General features: G+C 39.4%; 1 non-coding gene across 1 annotated transcript; it reads right to left on the bottom strand.

Moving 5' to 3' along the window:
* Positions 1-2,837: 2,837 nt before the first annotated feature.
* On the bottom strand, positions 2,838-2,910 carry Trnaa-ugc (transfer RNA alanine (anticodon UGC)). The gene has a single exon. It is a non-coding gene; the product is annotated as a tRNA-Ala (tRNA).
* Between the last annotated feature and the right edge of the window lie 17,164 nt (positions 2,911-20,074).

Below are 20,074 nucleotides of genomic sequence, written 5' to 3'. Positions count from 1 at the left end.
ATTAGTTGATAGTCCAATTTTTTTTTAACCTAAGGTTCCCCATGTTTTATTTTCTTTTTTTCCTATAGCTTACTTGTTGGTTGAACACAGTGGGTCATTTACCTTTATAGTTCTCTAGTCTGGATTTTGTGAATTTTATTCTGAGAGTATCACTTAACATGTTTCTCTGGGCTTTAATCAAAGTTAAATCAACTTTATTGAGGTTTGGTTGATATATAATAAACTGCGTGTATTTTAAGTATTCAGTTTTATAAGCTTTGAAATGTGTTTACATATAGGAGATTATTACCCCAATCAAGATAGTGTATATATCCATTGAACCAATAGTGTCCTCTTTATAGTAATCACTCCTTTATGGATGTCACTATCCCCTTAGAAACCACTGATTTTGCATCACTATAATTTAGTTTGTATTTTCTAGAGCTTTAGATGGACTCATATAGTATATACTCTTATTTGGCTTCTTTCACTCAGCAAAATTATTGTGAGATAATTCCATGCTGTTGCTTGTGTAAACAGTTCATTCCGTTTTATTGCTAAACGTTATCCATTGATTGAATGTGCCACCGTTTGTTGATTGCCAATTGATGACCATTTGAATCATTTCCAGCTTTGGGTTTTGAACAAAGCTGCTCTTATTTGTGTACAAGTATTTCTATGGATGTGTATTATTTTCTCTTGGGTAAATAACTAGGAATGGAATAGTTGGATCATATGGTAAATGTGTTTTTAACCCTCCACCATGAGAATTCCAGTTCCTTTACATCCTGATCAATACTTTTTATAGTCAGTTATTTTAATGTAAACCATTCTAATCTGTGTGTAATTGTGTGTGTGTGTACGTGTGTATGTGAATTCTAATTCCTTTGCGTTTCCTATGAATTTTAAATTTGCTTACCAATTTGTATTAAAAAACCCCAAAATACAAAAAACCCAATTTCTTGATATTTTGATTAATTGTGTTAAATTTAGGAATCAGTTTGGGGAGAACTGTCATGTTAATAATATTGACTCTCTGACCCTCAAACCAGATGCATCTTTCCATTTATTAGAGTTTCTTCTAACAGTATTTCATAGTTCTTAGTTTACAGGCCTTTTACTATTTTTGTCTGATTTTCCTGGTTCACATTTTTATTATATGTAAATGGCATTTAACTTTTTTAAAAAAAATTCTGTTTCTGGAATATAGAAGTACAGTTGCTTCGGTATATTTACCTTGTACCCTATAATACAAATCACTTGCTGAAAGTCACTTTGTTAGTCCTAGTGTCTTTTGTAGAGTTCTTTGGATTCTCTATACAGACAAAAACAGTTTTACTTCTTCCCTTCTAATCTGAATGCCCTTTATTGTATTTTTCTTGCTTTATTGCTATAAACTTCTGAACAATGTTTGAGAGAAATGGTGAGAGCAGACATCCTGCCTTGTTTCTGATCTCAAGAGGAAAGTATCTTTTCCTGTTGATTCAGTCTTTCATCATGAAGTATGATGTTTGTTGTGGGTTTTCATAGTTGCCTTTTACCAGATCAAGTAGGTTACTTTCTATTCTTAGTTTTCTGAGTGCCCTTGTATTTTTTTAAAATCAGAAATGAATATTGGATTTGTTCAGTGGACAAATTTCCCTGACTATGATTTCTGTTTTTTAGTTTGTTACTATTGTGAATCACATGGATTGATTTTTTTTTTCAAATAATAAGCTAACCTTGAATTTCTAACATAAAATACACTTGGTTATTTTAAATTATCCTTTTAATATATTGTTAGATTCAAATTGCTTATAATTTATATATATATATTTTGGCCTGGGTGTATGAGGGTTGTCAGTCTGTGGTTTTCTTTTCTCATAATGCTTTGTCTGGTTTTGGTGTCTGGATAATGCTTGCTTTGTAGAATGAATTGGGAAACATTTGCTCCCTTTCACTTTTTGGAAGAGTTTGTGTAGAACTGCTGTGCTTTTTCTTTCCCTAAATGTTTAATAAAATTTATAAGCCGTGTGGACCCGGAGTTTTCTTTGTGTCAAAGTTTTAACTATAATTTTCATTTCTAAAATAGATAAGAAGATAATATATTTAACTGTTTCTTAAGTGAGCTTTTGTAGCTTGTGTATTTCAATAAGTTGGACTTTTTATCTAAAATTTCAGATTTATTGGCATAAAGTGTCCATAAGGTTTTATCCTTTTGTTACCTATAGACATCTGTAGTAATGTTGTTTCAGTTATTTTTTTATTTTTATTTTTCGTAGTTCTGGTGATCCAACCCAGGGCTGTATGCATCCTAGGAGAGCGCTGTACCACTGAGCTACATCCCCAGCCCTATTATTTTTTATTTTAGTATTTTTTTCTTTTTCTTTATCTGCTGATCCAACTGGCAAGAAGTTTACCAATTTTATCGATTTTTTTTCCAAACAACTAGCTTTTCCTTTTATTGGTTTCTTTCTATTGTTTTTCCATTTTGTAATTTATTGATTTTCACTCTTTATTTCTTTTTCTTACTTGAATTCAATTCCTCTTCTCATATTAGTTTTATAAAGGAAAATCAGGCTCACTGACTTAAGATCTTAGTTTATAATATAGGTATTTGGTGCTAAAAATTTTCCACCCAACAGTGCTTTAGCAACCTAAAGAAAGTTTCAAATGTTGTATTTTTATTTTCATTCAGTTCAAAATAATAATGTCTTTTAATATCTTGTTTGATCCATGGGTTATTTAGAAGTATATTTAATTTCTTAACATTTGAGTTTTTTTCCTAGGATCTTTTTGTTTCTGATTTTTAACTAAATACTATTTTGGTCAGAGAACATGCTTTCTAAGGCTTAAATCTTTGCTTTTTTTTTTTTTTTTTGAGGTGCTGGGGATTGAACCCAGGACCTTGTGCATGCAAGGCAAGCACTCTACCAACTGAGCTACATCCCTAGCCCGAATCTCTTCATTTTATGAAGGTCCACCTTGGCAAATGTTCCACATGTACTTAAGAAGAATGTGTATTCTGCTGTTGTCAGAATGTTCTGTAACTATCAATCATGTCAAATTTATTGATAGTGTTGTTCAAGTCTTCTATATCCTTATTGTCTTTCTAGTGGGTATTCTATTAATTATTGAAGCTACTGGCCATAACTGTGGATTTGTTTATTTCCCTTTGTAGACCATTCAGCTTTCACGTCATATATTTTCAAACTTATTAAGGACGTAAGTGTTGAGGATCCATATGTTCTTTGGATTAATTGATCCCTTAATCATGAAATGATTTTTTTTGTAATTTTTTTCTCTGACATCTACTTTATATAACCATAATATAACCATTTCAGCTGATTTTTGACCTTTGTTAGCATGCTGTATCTTTTTTCATCTTTTTACTATTGACCTATTGGTATTTTCATATTTAAAGTGTGTTCCTTATAGATACAGTGTATTGTCTGTTCTTGCCTTTTAAAAAATGCAATCTGCCATATTTGAGTCTATGATCTCATTATTTGTGTTCTATTTCCCATCTGTTCTTTGTCCCCCCCCCCCGCCTTTTTTTTGATTTCTTTGGGATTTTTAAAAATATAATTTTGTATCATCTACTATTAGGGAATTATTCACTATACTGCTTTGTTTATTTAATGCTTATTTTAGGCTCTGTACCATACACGTTTAACTTATCACCACATATCTTCAAGTATAGTATAAGAAATATCTTCACGTATAGTATAAGAAACTTGGAGTAATGTACTTCTGTCTCTCCTGTTATTTATATTATCACTGTTATGCACCTTACTTTTGTTTATGTTTTAAAACCCATACTACATTGTATTTTTGAATAAATAGTCTGTTATCTTTTAAGGAGTTCTAAAAATAAGGAAAAAAATCTTATTTACTGACAAAGTGACCATTTTTGTTGCTTCTATTCCTTTGTATGTTCCAGATTTCTTTCTAGTATTATTTCTTCTCTCTGAGGGATTTCTTTTAACATTTCTTATAGTGTGGATCTGCTGCTGATTAATTTCATCAACTTTTGTACATCTTTACTTCACCTTCATTTTTGAAAAATGTTCTCACTGTACAATAGACACCTACATTGACAGTTTTTTATTTCTTTCAGTAGTTTAGTGATGTTGGTCACTGTCTCCTTGTTTGCATTATTTATGAAAAGAAATTTGGGACATCATTATCTGCACTCCTCTCTATGTGACAAGCCTTTTTTCTCTGGCTGCCTCTATGATGTACTCTTGTTAACCAGCTTTGATAAATTTGGTTGTCATGTGTCATTTTCTCAACCTTGGAAATTTTTTGGTCATTGTTTCTTCAAATATTCTTTTCTACCCCCCTACTCTTGTCCTTTGGTGAGTCATATGCAGAGTAGGCTACTTGACCTTGACCCACAAATCACGGATGCATGTGGCACATATCTTTTGTAAAAAATCTCAAACATTATAATTTTAGATGTTAAATTTGAATTAGTTGTGTGTGTGTGTGTGTGTGTGTGTGTGTGTGTATTATTGAAGATTGAACCCACTTCTCGAACATGCTCAGCAAGTGCTTTACCATTGAGCTACAGTCCCTAACCCTGACTTGGTATTTTTCATATCTTCCAGATCTCTAGTTAACATTTTGAATTTATGGAGCATAGTTCTCTTAACTGTTTTAATGTCTATCTTGGTTAATTCTAACATCTGTGTCAATTCTTAGTCAGTTTTGATTCACTGATTATTTTCCTCATTATGGTTTGTGTTTTACTCCTTTGCATCTCTGATAAGCTTGATTGGATGCCAGATGTTGTGAATTTTATTTTGTTAAGTCTTGGATTTTTTTATTCCTATTAATCTTTGCTCTGGAATGCAATGGAGTTACTTGGAAGCTGTTGGATCTTTGGGGTTTTGCTTTTATGAGTTGTTAGGAAGGTCTAGAACAGTGCTTAGTCTAAGACTAATAATTATTCTGCATGAATTTTTAGACTTTTCTGAGCAGCTCTTGGCCACAGGCATTGATCCCAACCCTGTGTATGAGCCAGATACTAGTTCCTATAATCCTATCCTTCAGAAGGTTCTTTCCACAGCTTCAGGTGTTTCCCTTGTATGTATGAGTTGATCAGTACTCTGCTGTTTACTTGAGGGGGATCCTCTTCACATTTCTGGGGCTCTCTCTGGGAAGCTCTCTTTCCCCTGGTATCTAACTGAAGAATTCTAGGTTGATTTTCCTGGTTTCTCAGCTCTGTATCCTTAACTGGATGTGTCTGCTGGGATCGGCCTCTGTTTTCCTTCCCTGGGTGATGGTTTAGAATCTCTCTCAATGTATCCAGGGCTATCACAGGATTCATTTTATTTATTTTGTATCTCTCAGAGATCATTGTCCTTTTTTTGCCTGGTGTCCAGTGTCTTGAAAACCATTGTTTCATTTATGTTTAATCGTGTCTTTGTTGTTTTCAGTGGAGGATAACCTAACAAAAACCACACGTTGACTCTTGTTTCTGTGAACTCCATGGCATGGCTCTCATGGGTCAGGGTAGTATTTTCCATCTTAATTATTACTATTATTATAGGCACAAGGGCAGCTGTTGTTCCAGCTAGCCCCACATTGAATCTGGGTATTGATTATGGGGATGCTTTACCACTGAACAGCCCTAGTCCATTTTATTTTTGATTTTTGAGATAGGATCTTGCTAAGTTGCTGAGGCTGGCCTCAAACTTGTGATCCTCCTGCCTCTGCCCCCTGAGTTGCTGGGATTGTTGGCATGTGCCAGATTCCATATTAATTTACTAAGATCTACAAATAATTAATGAACATCCCATGAACAAGTAGCTTTAGAGTTACTTTAAGGATGTGGAAATAATCATAATCAGTATGTGGCAGAGTGCAGATTCAAACACAAATCTGACTCAAAGTCTTTATACCATTTAGTTGTAGTGAATATCACTTTAAATAAGGGAAAAGCATCTATTAGACATTTTACCCTATCTCTAGTTACCAGGAATTTATGATTGAGTCTCAAATCTGCCTCTTATTAGCTTTGTGATCTTGGATAAGTTTTTTTTTTGTGTGTGTGTGTGTGGAGGGGGATGCTGGGGATTGAACCTAGGGCCTTGTACATGCAAGGCAAGCACTCTACCAACTAAGCTATATCTCCACTTGGATATGTTTATTTGCTTCATGCAGCCTCACTTTTTAAAGTCTATAATGTGGGCATGGTAATACCTAAAATCAGAAAGGTTTCTTATGGATCAAAGAAGGTGGTGCCTCTGAACAGGCTTCATACAGCACCTAAGGATGTAAAATATGGAGCCTGACTACTGATTTCAGACAGGACCTGGACACTATTGCAGTCTAAGAATAGGAGCCCTGGGGACTATGGTAGCTGGAGGTCACACATCAGTTACCATTGAAAGGGACAAGGGGCCAGCTGCCTTTCCAGCTATTTCCATATGTGGGGACTTGAACTCTGGGTATAAAATTCCTAATTTTCTAAGAGAAGCCATTTATGAATTCTATTAATTTTTAAATGTTGGTATCTAATTAAAACAGAAACCATGTGGGCCAAACAATGCAGTTCTTGACTGCAGATGAAAGGAGTTTTGGGCTTGGAGCTCCTGCAGTGCCAAGCTGTGGGCTGGACAGCAGGAGACAGAGGCAGGTCAGCAGGGCCTCCTCAGGGAGCTGCAGTGCAGTGGTGAGGGAAGCCTTGAACGGGCACTGTAATAGGATTTGGCATAATGGGATTTGACCCGCATTATCCTTGAACTCCTTAGGCCTGGACCTGCAGAGTGCTTTTTGTAGCTGAAATTGAAACAGTAAAACAATTTGTGGCACGAGGAGTGAATGTCTTGGGGAACATTTGGAGGGCTTCAGTGTTTCCTGAGGGCTTTCACTATCTCATTTTATTCATTCTGTTAAATGAGCAATAATCCCATTTTCCTGGTGGGGCCTCTAAAGCTCATAGAAAATAAGAGTCTGAGAGTCCCACAGGCTGGGGCAAAGGAGGGGCAAGTCTGGAGCAAAGGTCTCTGGAACCTGTTTCCCAGCTTGTCACACAGCGGCCCAGGTAAGGTAGGGAAAATGGGCACTGAGGATACTGAACAGCAAACATTCATTTGGATCCCATGTGATCTTCCAGTGAACTTAGACCAGTCTCATGGTCTCCTCTTGAGAGCTCTAACTGAGGCTCAGAGGGATGAAATGAGTGGTCCAAAGACCATATCCACAAAGCTCAAGAAAGTTCCTGAAGAATGTCCTTGAGCTCCTTGAAGTCATCTGTAAAATGATTTGTTTGCATTTCTGTCCCTTTGACAGATCTCAGTTAAGAGCCACTCATTTAAGCCGAGGCCTTTTTGACTCCAAAGCCTGTGCCCTGAGGCTCAATCCACTGGATACTGGTTAAAAGAGCATCCTTTAAAGTAAAACTCATAGAAGATCTGCATCCATGTCCTGGCTTTACTACTGACAGGCTGTGAAACCTCATTTCCATATGTGCAAAAGTGGGCTTCATTTGTTCAACAAATACATTATGGAGCCCCAGGCTCTGATTCAGCCACTGCCCCAGATGCTGAGGGCACAGCAATGAATTAAACAATGTTCCTTCTGTTCTTAATCTTATATTCTGTGAAGGGAAAAAGACAATAAACAGTGTATGTCAAATTTTGATTAATGCCATGAAGAAAAACAAAGCGGAATAAGGGGGCCAGCTGTCTTGTAATGGGGAGGCTGGGCTATTATTTTTTATCAGATGGTCAGAGAACCTTCTCTGTTGGCCATTTAACCAGAGACCTGAGTGAAGGGAGGGAGTTGCATGGCTTTTAGGAGAAAGAACCTGCTAAAGTCAAAGGGGAGGAAATGATATGTGGGAAGGTGAAGAGCTCCTTGGGCCCCACGGAAAGAAATTGAAAATCCTTAAACTGACATTCAAATCTTACTCAATCTGGCTCCAAATTAATTTCTGACCCTCCTCTGGGTTTACTTGCTCATTCCTCATGGTTCTGCTCAGACTTTTTTTTCTCTATTGCCTAAGAAATGAGGCCAACTCATTTAACATACCCTCACCAGTACCCACTGTGGACTCTCTGGTGGGGAGGGAGGATGATACGGTGTCACGAGTGGTTACTATAGACTCCGTCTGAGGCGCAGTTACATTCAACCAAATCCACTTTATTCATTCTCATCACACTTCAGACACATCCTAATTTTAAGTCCTAACTGAGGCTACACCCAAGGGTCCTAGACACTTACCTGTGACGTGACTCAAGCCCGGGTCACTGGAACTCCATCTGGGCCAGAGGAGTCTGGTGCAGGGGGACAACAGTGACGGAGGTCTCAGTCTTTCTGTCCAGGTCTGTTAGTCCTGCTGACCTCCAGAAGTCTGGGTTTTTTAAGTCCTAGTTCAGTTGTGCCTGCAGCTGATAACTGGGTGAGGTCTGGGGTACACTCCCTGGATGTAAACTCTTACAACACTAATTTAAGTCTGTCTAAGTTCTGCAGTTTATCCAATATTGCGGTTTACATTGCATCATGGGCTCATTGCTTATAGTCATCTACTTATTCACTCAACACACATACTAATTAATATGACCAACAGTCAATAATCCCATAATTTTTCTGGTGCTCATATCATAAAGTCATTACTAATTTCAGTAGAGTCAAATGAATACCACAAGATTGGACTAACGCAGGACTATAGGAGTACAGAAGAGTAAGTAACTGGCTTTGTCTGAGGGAGAGAGAGGTGCTTGTCAGAGAGAGAGAGAGAGAGAGAGAGAGAGAGAGAGAGAGAGGTGCTTGTCAAAGAGAGAGGCTTCAGTGAAGAGGAGCATGTGCATAGACAGGTAGGAGTTTACCATGTGACTATAAAGCAAGAATTAGATAGGATATTCTGGGAAGTACTAACTGCAGAGAGCATCCTAGTTAGGAAATCACCGCTTTTTAGCAGTTAGATATATTTTGCTATTTTATACTCACACTGTGGGACAAACAGAGTTAACAGATAACTATCTACAAAGTCCAGCCAGGTGAATAAGTCCAGCTGGCTCAGCAGTAACGAGGGTAGCTGGACAGTAAGTGACCTGCCTTAAGGAAAATAGTTGATTCTGACTGTAGGAGTACAGGCTCACTGTTGGTTGGATACAGGCTGTAAAATTCATTCTATTTAAGTTTATATTTTGATGAGTTTTGACAAAAAACACACAGCTGTATAACTATTATGAGAATCAAGACTAGAAAGTTCTATCACCTCTGAAATTTCTTCATGCTCCTTTAGAGTCCCTAGTCCTTTCTCCCTCAGCCTCTGGACACTACTGATCTGTTTGCTGTCCCTGTAGTTTTGCCTTTGCAGGAATGTTATGTAAATAGAACCATGGTATGCAGCCTTTTGTGTCTGGATGCTTTCACTTAACATAATGCATATGAAGTTCCGTTCAGGTTGTTAGTCTTCCATTACTGAGCACTAACCCACTGAACACGCACAGCGCTTGGTTTATCCACTCCCTGGTTGAGGACATTAGGATTGTTTTTTAGCATTTGGTGACTACAGATATAGTCACTATTTATGAACATTTGTAGGCAGGTTGTGTTTGAATCTGGGTTTTCATCTCACTTGGGTGAATAAAAGTGGAATTGCTGGGTCGTATAAGTGTATGTTTAACTTTGTAAGAAACTGCCAAATTATTTTCCAGAGTGGCTGTTTGTACCATGTTGCACACCCACCAGCATGTGTAAGAGTTCCAATTACTGGGTATCTTTGTCAACACTTGGCTTCGACAGTATTTTAAAAATATTTATTTATTTAGCAGTACTGGAGATTGAACCCAGGGGTGCTCTACCTCTGAACTACACCCCCAGCCCTTTTTATTTTTATTGAGACCAGGTCTTAAAGTGCCCAGGCTGGCCTCCCACTTGTGATCCCCCTGCCTGAGCCTCCCAAATCACCAGGATTGAGTCACTGGGATTATAGCTGGGTGCCACCGTGCCTGGCCAGTCACTGTTTTTTTAAAGGCCATTCTAATAGGTATGTAGTATGCTTTTATTGTAGTTTTTAATTTGTCTTTCCTAAAAACTAATTTTGTTGAACATCTTTTCATGCGCTTATTAACCATCTGTGTGTCTTCTCTGGTGATGGGTCTACTTGAAATTCTGTCTTTGTTTTTCTAGTTGAATTTTGAGGGTTCTTTTTCGGTAACAGTTTTATTGAGATATAATTAGCATACCATAAATGTACTCATTTAAAATGTACAGTTGAATGGTTTTTAGTATATTCATGGAGTCATGCAATCACTGCCACAATTCATTTTAAAACATTTCATCCACTTGAGAAGAAACCTCATCCCCTTCAGCTATGACCTCCCAGTGCCCCATGACTCCCCTTCTGGCCCTAGCCCTATGCATCTATATTTACCTTTTGTCTGTATGTGGATTAGACTGTTACAGACATTTCATATAAATGGAAATTTATAATCTGCAGTCTTTTGTGACATGAAGGTTATTTATATACGAATGTACATGAATATTCTGGGTATGAATATTTTTAACAATCAAATTCTGCATGCCATTTGCAAATGCTTCCCAAGTCTGTGACTTGTTTTCTATTTTTTTTATCAGTGCATTATAGTTGTATATAATGTTGGGATTCATTGTTATATATTCACATTGTTACAATTCACAAAATAATAATGTAATATGGCCATCATCCCTCCCCAGCCTTTCCCCTTTCCATCCTCCCCATCCTTTTCTTCTACTCTACTGATCTCCCTTTGATTTTCATGAGATTTCCCCCTACCTTACTTTTCCTTTTCCTCTCAAGCTTCCACACAGGAGAGAAAACATGACCCTTCCCTTTTGAGTTCTGCTTATTTCACTTAACATGAGGGTCTCAAGTTCCAGCCATTTTCCTGCAGATGAGATGATTTTATTTCTCTTCATGGCTGAATAAAACTCCATTGTGTATATATCACATTTTCTTTATCCATTCATCCAGTGGTGGATGCCTAGACTGATTCCATAGTTTGCATATTGTGAATTGTGCTGCTATTAATATGGGTGTGCATGTATCACCATAGTATGATGACTTTAGTTCTTTAGGATAAACACTGAGAGAAGTAGTATACCTGGGTCACATTGTGGTTCCATTCCTAGTCTTTTGAGGAACCTCCATACTGAAGTCTGATATATATATATATAAAACTTAGTATTAGGTGGACACAGTATCTTTATTTTACATTTATGTGGTGCTGAGGAATCGAACCCAGTGCCTCATGCATGGTAGGTGAACACTCTACCACTGAGCCACAATCCCAGCCCCAGAAGTCTGTGGTATTTATTTTCATTCTCTTAACAGTGTCTCTGAAGAGCAGAGATTCTTAATTTTGATGAAATACAATTTATCAACATTTGATAATATGTGTTTAGCTATTCAGACATTGTAATAAATTCCTAAAGTTTGGACCACGAAGGTCTTCCAAAGGCCCATGTGTTAAAGGCTTGGTCATTAGGTGGTGCTTTTGGGAGGGGTTGGAACCTTCACGGAGAGGTCCTCAGATCACTGGGGGAGTGTTCTTGAAAATGGATTTTGGGATTGTCTCTTCCTCATTCTCTTTGCTTCCTGGCTTTTGATCAAACGGTTTTGCTCTGCCACATGCTCCCACCATGATGTGTCACCTTGCCACAGGCCCAAAATCATGGGTCCAATTGGTTAGAAACTGAAAACTCTTTGTAAGTTAATTATCTCAAATATTTTGTTACAATGATGGAAAGCTAACATAAAATATAATGAGAACTCTTGGAAATGTTGTATACTAACATTTAACATTTTGGAGATGGCCAACACAGTTTCTTCTGCTATTTGCTTGGTTGTCAGCAAGTTTGACACTAAGGTCTCTCCTGTTATGTCTGGGTAACTCTAGAGAATCCTGAAATTGAAGAACAACTACAACAACAAAACAAGTTTTCAAATACTGCCAACATTTCCAACTTCTATTCCTTGGCAACCTGGAGTTTTTCTTCATATTTGCATCTTACAAATGTTTAAAAATTTTGCAGCTTAAAAAGATCAGTTCTGGGATTGAAATACGACTGTGTGTATCATCCATAATGTCTAATTTCTTATTCTTTTTGATCTATCTTTTGATTATCTTTTTAATCTATCTTTCCTTGTTCACAGTGATAGATTTATTCTGTCACTCAGAACTTGAATGTCTCCTTAGCTCATGGCTCTCCTGGAAGGCAGGGGAACCTTTAGGAGGTAGATCCTAATGGAAGGAAGTTAGGTCATTGGGACCATGGCTCCTCTTCTTCCTCTGTGTTTGCTTCCTGGCCATGATGAGGTGAACAATCCTCTTCTGCCATATGTTCTTGCCATGATATATTATGCCACCACAGGCTCAAAGCCACAGCACCAAATGACCATGGACTGACACCTATGAAACTTTGAGCCAAAATAAACCTTTCTTCCTTATAAGTTTATTATCTCAGGTTGTTTTGTTACAGTGACACAAAACTGACTAACAAACTGTAAAGAAGTCAATATCATAGATTTTATGGTAGACAGATCAAAACGAGTATCATTTCCCTTTTCCAGTCAAGAAAGATTAAATTTCCTAGAGTCTCTTGCATTTGAAGTGAGGCATGTCACTGGATCCTAAGGGCCACTGGGATGTGGGCAGAAGTGCTGTATACTTTTTCTTCTCCTTCCATGGAAGCTAGAGCTTTATTCTGATAGAACCACAAGTGGTAAGAGGGTGGATATCTGGATCACTGGTTGGAGAGATGGAGGAGATCTGCCAAGAAGAGTTCCTTGAGTTGCCCTGAACTGTGTGGCATGAGGAAGAAACTAATCTTTGTGCTGAGATGTTGGGTTTACTTGTTCTCATAGCAAATCCTGATCTGTCTTAATACTGAATTAAACAAATTAAACAAAGTTTCTAATAAAACATAGTTCTTATCTATTCTATATTGGGTTTCATACATTATTTATTAAAGAGCAAAAAAAAAAAAAGTTCTGCTGCTAAAAAACTTATCAGAATCAATGGTTGAGTTTAAATCCTAGAGATGGGAGAACTCACGGCTTTAGAGAAGGGACTTCTCTAGTGTGACACAGCAATGGAAGGGTTAGAATCCAGCATAGGTACATCTGTAGTTTTAGCCTGCCCTTGCTTTTGGTCAAATTTCCTCATCTTCCTGTTCAGGTCCTTTGCTTCATGTAGGACTCACCCTCATGTCTCAGCTCCAGGTCTAGTTAATCCACATAACCTATCACCCAGGCTTCAGTGATTGGCTTATGATAGACATATGACTCAGACTGGACCAATCACAGCTAGTTCCAGGGTTTTTGCTGGAACTCCATGGATTGTTCAGTCAATAAGCTACATCTTTAGCTTTAGTTGAGAATGAAGTGAACAGTGAAAAAGCAGAACTGAGAGTGGAGAAAGATAGAGGTGTTTGATCTAGCCATTCCTCAAGTTTCAGCTTTTAATCACACAAATCAATAAATCTTCTTTTTGTTTCTGCAAGTTTTGATGGATGTTTGGTCCCTTAATCTGAAACTACCCTGATATGTAGAGTCTAATTTGTGCTTCTTCCATTAAGGGATAGCAGTTACTGTATTTTTCTATTTACTGACAAGAAAATAAAGGCTCAGTTCTTTTGTAATCAAGTAGTTCAAGTCTTACAGGATTCAAGGCTTGGTGACTTCCCTTTTGTCTTGGGTATGCCCCACATGGGAACTCCTCATTACTTCTAGTTCTTCCCTAGTGCATATTCTCGACCCCACATTTCATGAAGGAGAGTTGAACATGATATCCACCGCAGAGTAGATATTAAACATTGATGAAATGAAAGAGATGAAAGGGAGAACCTCCTACAAAAAATGAATGAAGTGTGTGTTGAAGCAGTTCACTGGAATGAGATATATAAATGACTGCACACCTTAAAGATACTTTACTAACAATGCAACTAATACAGATACTGTCTTCCACCCATGAGTTTGTCAAAGAGCTGAAGGGTGGAGGATTAGCACTTTCCTGGCTTGCCAGTATAGGAGGATAAGGTGGCCCAGCCTTTTTGGAGGGTAATTTGGCAACGTCTGCTAAATGTAAAAATGTACAAGATATTCACCCATTGACTTGGAATTTATTCTACAAATAAACTCCAGCAAATATACAAAGATGCAAGTAAAAGGCCATTTGGTAGAGAATTATTTGCAATAGTAAAAACTGGAACCGATGCCCATTAAAAAGGAACAATCTCTATGAATCACAGCACATCCAAACCATGGAATAAATTTCCGCTGCTAAAAATAATGAGGTAGTCCTGGATGTACGGGGGTGGAAAGGTGTCCAGGGTATACTATGTTGTTAGGGGAAAACAGGATGTGTGATCCGATGCTATTTATGTTGAAATGAAAATGAAATCTTACCAAAGTTAAGAAGAACATAATTTGGGAAAGTAGGACTAGGGAGTCAGGGGACTTTAATTTTCAACTAATTAATCTTTTACGACTTGATTTTTTAAATTATGAACATATATTAGGATTTTGTTTATTCATTTGAATATCTAATAATGTACCAGGTGAAAAAATTCAGAAGGCACAAAGGGAGATGTGTGCAATTCTTCAGTTATGTCCAACTATCTGATGCAGAATTCATTTTTTTTTTTTTTTTTTTTTGCAGTACTGGGGATTGAACCCATATTACAGAATTGATTTCTAACATATGGGTGTTATTTTGAGGAGGAGGAGGAGGAGGAATGAGTGAGAAAGGGTGGAGGTCCTTGGCAGATATTGCTCTGAGGGGGACTGCCCTTCTTAGGATCCCTCTTTGTCTTTGATTTCTGGGTATCAGGATTCTACGGATTCTATGAAGAACTGGGGGAAGGCCTTGGGGATGCCCTGCCGGTGGTTCCTGGCTGTTTCTCTGGGTCCTGTACCCCAGGACACCAGGGAGTGGGCACCGAAGTCTCCTGGGACCAGCCCCCTTCCTGCTAGCTCCCTGGCGATGCCCAAACACTCATTAGGCAAGACAGGTCTGTAAGCAAATATTTACCCCTGTGCAGCTGCGGGCTGCAGGTGCAGGCCAGAGTCCTGTTTACCTAGTGTTGAGCCAGGCAGGCACTGTCTGTTTGCTAAGCTCCCTTCCTGACCTGGCTCAGATTCCTGCCTGGGAGGAAGCTGAGGGAGGAGGGGATGTACCACGTGAGAAGTTAGGAGGTGCTGCCCTGGCAGACAAGCCTTGCAAGGGCCTCACTGTTGAGACCCGACTCCTGATGTGGCCTATAGGGCCATGAGCTTTCTCCTTCCTCTCTTCCCTTACAACCTTCACACATGCTCTTTGCTAGGGGTGAGGCATCCCCCCACCTCTTTGGGCTGGCTCCTGCTCATTCTTGAGTCTGAGCTTCAATACAGTCTCTTTGATCCCCTCCTCACTCCAGAGTATTTGGGCTTACTATGAACCACTGTTATGACCTCCACAATTTACCTCCATGATAATTGTGGTTGTCCTTCAGTATTCATAGAGGACTGGTTCCAGGGCTCCCTGCCAACACCAGAATCCATGGATGCTCAATTCCCTTCTCTAAAATGATGTAGAATTTGCCTATAACCCTCCCCACCCCCATCTTCCTGTATGGGCCTCTCAAATGCCAGGCAAGAGCTCTACCATTGAGTTACAGTCCCCTCAGCCCCTGTAATCATCTCTAGGTTATTTATAATACCTAACACAATGTAAATGCAATGGAAATAGTTGTACTGTATCATTTAGGGAATAATGACAAAGAAAAAGTTTGTACATGTTTAATAAGACACCATTTTTTGGTAATATTTTGGACCTTCAGTTGTTTACTCCATAAATGCAGAACCCACAGATATGGAAAGGTGACCTTATTTATTTTTCCACCATTACCTAGTTAATGTTTGCCTTCTCTGTTAGACACCAGATGGGCAGGAACGGGGGCAGTTGCGTTCATTCCTGTTTCCCCAGCACCTCCCAGAGAGCCTGGCATGCCATTTGTTAAGTGTCAGTCTGAGTGAGGCCAGGTCGAGGGAACCACAGGGGCAAAGGCCTAGAGGTGGGACCAAGGGGTAGAGAGGGAGTGGGGAGCCAGGCCGTGTGGTGGTAGTTGGGGGTGAAACTGAGGCTGGGAAGTTACAAAAGACCTTGGATGTTATGCCAGGGAGTTTGAGTTTTATCTAGTCAGCAGTAGGAAATTACGCAAAGAATACAACAGACGAGAAAGTGATAAATCAAAGCTCCAAGTTGAATAGTAAAAGTCTACCAGGCCCTGTGTCATCTGCCGTCTCTGCCAGCCTTCTTTTCCATCTCTCTCCCCTTACTCCAGCCACACTGCCTTCATTGTTGTTTCTTGAACAAAACAGATATACTCCAGCCTTGGGGCCTGTTATGTCTGAATGTTTCTGTCCTCCCTAGCCCCTCAAATCCCCATGTTGGAACCTAATCCCTCAGGTGATGGTATCAGGAGGCAGGCATTTGGGAGTGGCTAGGTCATGAAGGTGGAGTCCTCATGAATGTGATTAGCATCCTTATATAAAGAGGCCCCAGAGAGCTGCCTGGACCCTTCTGCTCTTTTTTTTTTTTTTTAAGTATTTATTTTTAAATTGTAGTTGGACACATTCCTTTATCTTATTTATTTTTATGTGGTGCTAAGGATCGAACCCAGGGCCTTGCATGCGCTAGGCAAGCGCTCTACTGCTGAGCCACCACCTCAGCCTGACCCTTCTAAAAGTGGTCCCTTACCAGACTCTCAATCTGTTAGTGCCTTGATCTTAGATTTCTCAGCTTCCAGAACTGTTAACAACGAATTTCTGTTTCTAAGTGCTGTGGTTTGAATGTGTCCCCAAATTTCTTGTGTTAGAAATAATCCCCAATTCAGCCATGTTGGGAGGTGGGCCCTTTAAGAGTCAATTAGTCCTAATGGCTCTTTCCCTTAGGTACATAAATACTGTGTTGCCCAGTGGGTTCCTGTCTCTCCCTGCTCCTTTCTCTCTCTCCTGCCTTTTCACCTTCCTCTGAGGGATGATACAGCAGAAAGGCCCTCACTGGATGTGGGACCCTTGACCTTGGACACCAACTTCCAGAACTGGAAGAAATAAAGTTATTTTCTTTATAAATCTCTGAGTCTTTGATATTCTGTTATAATAGCACAAAATTGGCTGACAATTAACTACCCATGTATGGTATTTTGTTATAGCAGCTTCCTTGGACCAAGACTGAACAGGCAGTTTTCTCTGTCTGGAATACTTTTCCCTTGGACATCATGTTTAATCTTGGTTTAAATCTCAGCTTCCAACATTATCTTACCAGAGAGACTTTCTGAGACACCCTCGACAAAAGAGCCTCCCTGCCCAGGGCCTCCTTATCTGCTTCTTTTTACTCTGTAACATTTGTATCTGTTTGTCTTTTGTCTGTCTTCTCCCCAGAGATGTCAACTCCAAGAAGGCAGAAATGTCATCTCTCTTATTTCCTGCTGTATCCTCCCAGCCTAGAATGTGTACCTTTAGACTCAGTGAATGCTGTTGAATGAATGAATAAATGAATGTGTAATAATAAGCCAAGCTTCCCAGGTCCTGGAATGATGCTAAATGCTGCTTGCCTGGGCCCATCCCAGTCCTGTTTCCAGAGTCCTCACACAGCCATTAACTCCTCTGATCTGCACGTCAGCCAGGAGGTGGGTGCAGGACGGGGATTATGATCTGCCTTAAAAAATGATTAGGTATGGCACAAAAGTATCACGATCACACAGACAGAAACGAGGATGATGCCTGCAGGCTCATGACTTTAGCAAATCAATTTTGAAAATTTGATGTGCGGGAATTATGGCAAAGTGGAAAGAGTCTGCATTTTGAGGCAAGCTTCCCTGCATTCAATTCCCAGCTCAGCTATTTACTTGTTCTGTGACCTGAGACCAATCAAGCCCTTCTATCAACCTTGGTTACCTCTTCTACAAAGCATAGATAATGTTCCCTTAAATAGGAACACTGCAGAAGGCATTTCAATATGAACATCCCCTGGACAGCACCAGCTACTGTGTCTCCTTTTTGGTAACTGTAACTCCTTTTGGTCAATTGAGTCATGAGCTTTGCTTAATTGACTAGGTCTGGCCATGGTAACAGTAGCTTCTGTGTATTGATCAAGCTCAGTGTCAGATCAAGCTAAACCTTCAACATACCCATGAGATGGTGCTTTGAACACTTCCATTGTGCAGGTGAGGTTAAGTTATTTCCTCAAAGCCACACAGCCCCCATGAGTAGAAAAGTTGGAATTGGAAGCCAAGTTATCAAATCTGAGAGCTTTCAACATTTTGTGTTGGGGTAGAATTTTTGTCTCCATTTCATAGATGGGGAAAATGAGGCTTGGGAAATCCAGCCACTTTTCTTGAGCAACAATAGGCAGAGCTGGGATGAGTCAGAATGCAAGTCTACCTATTTCTGACCTGTGCTTTCCTGCATTCTGCATTTCTTTGCAACTTGGGGCAGTATCTATGTGTCTAATTTTTCCTGAACTGGGGACAGTAAGTGGCCAAGAAGGGAATGACCTTCTAGTGTCTGTTTCATAGCCAGCTGAAAAAAAAAATCACTGGTGAGCAGAAGAAACCTATTTCTAGTCCATAAACTGCTCTTCTCTTTCTTTCTCTTCCATCTCTCTCCCCACTCCCCTTACTTTGCCTCCCCCCAGAGCTCTGTACTAATTAATCAGCAGACATCAGAAGCTCCAGCTGGGACCAAGTGGGCTGGACTCATTAGTGCAGAATGACATTAATATAAAAAAAATTTTTTGAGACAAATGCAGTGATTCAGGATAGGCATCTGTGTAGAGCTGGCTCAGAAGCTGGTGTGGGCAAAGGAACTATGGTGAGAGGCAGAGAGGGAACCATGCAGACAGGTCAGGTCTCCAAGATGTCCAGAAGGAAGAGGGGCCAAGCAACTGTGATTTGGACAGGGTCCCTGTCCTCTAATGCTATCTGATTTGTTCCTCCCTCCTACTCTGGAGGCCTCCAAGGGCTGTGCAAAAATGAATCAGGAAATATAATCCCCTCCACCAGCCCCATGGTCTTGTAAATGTGGGCAAGTTGGAGAGGAAATGCTATGTGAGGTGGCCTTTGGGTTGAATGGTTTTGGCATGAGTCTCAGCTCCTTCCCCTTGTCCTTCCCTTTATCCTTCAGCAAATTGTTCCATCTCTTTGGGGTTCTATCTCTTCTTCTGGACCAGGGGATGATAGCTGCCTCTCAGGGCAAGTGAGAACCATGGGGGTGGACATGTTTTGTGGAACATGGACCAGAGAGGAGGGAATGATAGTTTCTTTTCTTCTCCTTCTCATTTATCATGCTTTCCCCATAAGTGCTAAACCTCATACTCTTTAGCTTCAATACTCCACCTCTCATAGGAATCGAAGCAGCCCCCGTAGGGAGGCTTAGAAGTGGAATTCTGCTTGTGTCTTCTACTATTCCTCTCTTTGATGAGATGAATATTCAGGTACTCATTCATTTATTCATTCTGACCAGCCCCCCAAATTTTAGTTCCTGATACTGCTTTATTTGTTTAAAATTATTTTAATGGACAAATAAAAATTGTACGTATTTGTGGTATAAAATGTGATCTTGGAATGTGTACACATCTTTGGGATGGCTAAATCAATGTAATTAACATGCATTGTCTCATATACTTATCTTTTTTTTGGTGAGAACACTTAAAATATAATCTCTTAGCAATTTTCAAAAATACAATAACACATTGTTATGATCTGTAGTCACCATGTTGCATAATGGATCTCTTGAATTTATTCCTCCCATCTCACTGAAATATTGTATTCACTGGCCAATATCTCCTCAGTCCTCCCATAGTCCCCCACCCTAGCTCCTGCTAACCACTATTTTACTCTCTGCTTCTATGAATTTGACTTTTTCAGATTCTATATATGAGGGTGAAATCATGTGGTATTTTGTCTTTCTGTGCCCAGCTTATTTCACTTAACATAATGTCTTTAAAATTCAATTTTAGGGGTGGGGTTGTGGCCCGGCGGTAGAGCGCTTGCCCACACGTGCAAGACCCTGGGTTTGATCCTCAGCACCACATAAAAATACATGGATAAAATAAAGGTGTTGTGCCCAACTACA

The sequence above is a fragment of the Callospermophilus lateralis genome, chromosome 5, assembly GCF_048772815.1.
Source record: "Callospermophilus lateralis isolate mCalLat2 chromosome 5, mCalLat2.hap1, whole genome shotgun sequence".
In the NCBI taxonomy this organism is placed as follows: domain Eukaryota; kingdom Metazoa; phylum Chordata; class Mammalia; order Rodentia; family Sciuridae; genus Callospermophilus; species Callospermophilus lateralis.
Note: the sequence above shows the minus strand (reverse complement) of the source record. Positions and strands in the feature narration are given on the sequence as shown.